Source organism: Bison bison, unplaced genomic scaffold, assembly GCF_000754665.1.
Source record: "Bison bison bison isolate TAMUID 2011002044 unplaced genomic scaffold, Bison_UMD1.0 scf7180017864270, whole genome shotgun sequence".
Lineage (NCBI taxonomy): Eukaryota > Metazoa > Chordata > Mammalia > Artiodactyla > Bovidae > Bison > Bison bison.
In genome coordinates this window covers 7,769,460-7,772,537 of record NW_011494842.1, presented here as the reverse complement: position 1 = coordinate 7,772,537, position 3,078 = coordinate 7,769,460, and positions in this window count along the sequence as shown.

Below are 3,078 nucleotides of genomic sequence, written 5' to 3'. Positions count from 1 at the left end.
TAGGGCACTAAGAGAAAATGACATAGCAGATCTGAAAAAGAACCAAAAAGAAATTCTAGAAAATTCTAGAAATTCTAAAAAAAAAGAAATAGAATAACCAAATTTGAGAGCCCAATGGAGGAGAATTTTTTAAAAAGCTGAAGAGAGAATTAGTGAATTGAAAGAGAAGAAAAATTTTTAGAATAAAGCATTTAAGGACAAAAGACAGAAAAAAACAGAAGAAAGGGATGTAGTGAGAAGGTATAATATATATTTCAACTAGGAGCCCAGAAGGAAAGAGGAAAAGGTATAGAAACAGTATTTGAACATATAATGGCTGAGAGTTTTTCAAAACTGATGAAAAAGTATATAAAAGGTGATATCCATGAAATGACAGATACTCATCCCATGATATTGTGACTCAAAATCCTTCATTTACAAATCTGCCTTTGAGAGGATTCCGAAACCAATATGGAGGTGGCACTGTAGTGAATGGAATAGTGCCCAGGAGAGCTGAGTTCAGGTACAAACTCTGCCACCTCCTAGCTATGCCACCTGGAGAAAGTTGCCACACTTCATTTTCTCAACTGACAGGGCCAGTAACACAAGCCTTCTCCACATTATCATTGTGAAAATGAGGGATACAGTGTATGTGAACAAACCAAGTGAATGCCAAATGTTTTTTCTTATTTTGGCTGCACTATGAAGCTTCTGGGATCTTAGTTCTCTGATCAGAGAATGAACCCACACCCTGAGCAGTGAAACTGTGGAGTTCTAACCACTGGGCCACCAGGGAGTTCCCTGTGCCAAGTGCCTTAAGTAAGACATGGCTTGAGCAGTAGCACAAGCATGGCCAGGGGCATTGACAGGGACAGGTGGGACTGACAATTTGTCCAACTGCAAAATAAAAATGTGGGTCCCTTGTTAAAAACTTATTAAGAATTTCAAGACAGTGACAACAAAGCGTTAATCAGAACACGGGTCACAGGCCGGTGAGGCCTGCTGTGGTGACAGGTTTTGCAAACTGCTCTGTGCCTAAGGAGAGGGTTGCTCACCCCACACCCGGGTGTTTGTAGCTGGGGCCCATGTTATCTTCGAATTCTGAAGGGCAGCAAAGCTCAGGGAAATTGCAAAGCACGGGTGTTTCCAAGTGCTGAGGAGGGCAAGTGCAGTGACCGGAGTGGTTTTCTGAGAGAGGGTGGGGCCAGCTCGGCTGCCGTCGGAACTGACTGTTCCCCCACAGACTCTGGACTAAAAAAAAAAAAAAAAAAGCCTGCAGCTGTATCTACAGGGCCTGTTGTTGTTTGCTGCGGTGTGTTACAACACAGCCTGGCAGCCTCCCGCGTCTTTCTCTCTTCCTCCGCCTGGTCCCAGGCCATGTGACATGGCCACACGGCACAGCAGATTTGACCACACAGTTCCTGCTGTTCCCTCAGTTACTAGGCTCTTCCAGGTCTGCATTCTTCTTGCTCACGCTATGCCCCCCCTCTTCCCCCCCCTCCCCTCCCCAGAGTTTCTTTTCTTCCTCTTCCACATTCATCAGTCTGGCAAACACCATCTCTTAATAGTCTTTTACGACTCAGATCTAGCGTCACCTCTTCAATGAGGCCTTCCCTGACTCCCTTCCCCAGGAAGAGCCGATTGCCTTGCTCCTAGGAGTCCGCCACTGGTCTATGCATAGCCACTCCCTATGTAGGTATCTTGTCACAATCTATGAAACATGAGGCCATGGACATGCAATGTGGATGGCACTGTCTCTTAGGTCTGGGACAATGTCCTCTCACCTCAGTATACCGTGCGCGTAGCACAGTGCTTAATTCCATGCTGTTAAAAAGCACGTGGGTGTATGCTAAGTCGCTTCAGTTGTGTCTGACTCTTTGAGACCCTATGGACTGTGGCCTGCCAGGCTCCTCTGTCCATGGGGATTCTCCAGGGAAGAATACTGGAATGGGTTGCCATGCCCTCCTCCAGGGGATCTTCCCAACCCAGGGACTGAACCCGTGACTCTTGAAGTTCAGGCCTTGGCAGGTGGGTTCTTTACCACTAGCATGCCACCTGAGAAGCCCCATTAAAATCACAGTAGATGCTTAAACGATTGGTGTTAGTATGCAGAATTAATGCACAAATAAACTGTTTCAGTGATACTTCTTGGCACCTGGTAAAAAGGTAAGCTTCTAGGCACTGAAGCAGGGCCTTTGCCCTCATTGAGGAGGTTTCAGTGTCAGCTCTAGTGGTTGTTTCTGCAGGTGGCACCTCTTGAAGGCAGGGATGGTTACTTGTAGAAGAAGCTCTTCATAAATACCTAAATGACCCTAGGTGATATAGTGTTGAGGCCAGATGTGGAGTTGGGAGACGTTAGGTTTCCATAGGTAATTATTAAGCTCCACAGCTGTGGGACTTCAGGTTTCTGTTTCCTCAAAAATGAGGAGATTGAGAGAGCCACTCCCTAAGGCCCAGGAGCTGCTAGCTCAGTCCCCTCCATCTGAATCTTGGTTTGGTCATTTCACTCCAGGGGCCTGAGCCCCCTCCTGAAGTCCAGCTGCTCAGCAGACCTACCCGTTGGCAGGTGGAAGAGAACACAGACATCTTTTAAGAGAACACAGGAATCCTCTGCTGTCTCAGTTACCTGGGATCTCATGTTTGAAAGGTAGAAGACCGTGGGAAACCCTAATCTTAACAGTCCCTGAGTGTCTAGAGGCAAGTGCTACGTGCTATGCTTCTCCAGATGGGATTTTTTTCCTCCCGTTCCAAATGGACAATACCAGTTCCCCTGGTATTATTTCCTGGGGCTAACCTGGCTTGCTTACCTGACGCAAACAAGCCTGGCCTGCCCCTCTCCATCCCCGGATCAGGTCGGGTGGGCGGACAGGAGGGCAGAACTATCAGAGAGAGGTCCCAATGTGAAGTCCACTAGCTTGTTTGAGCATTAGTGTCCTCGGAGGTAAGGGATGGAGTGAGGGGGCGTCGGTCAGTTTCCTCCATCTCTTCCCTACAGCGCCCACAAAGGGGCAAGGGCTAGACACGTGGGCTGGCGTGGGGGAGGCGGAGGTTACACCGAGGCGGAGGTGCAAATGACCCGGGGCGGGGCCTTATTTGCAT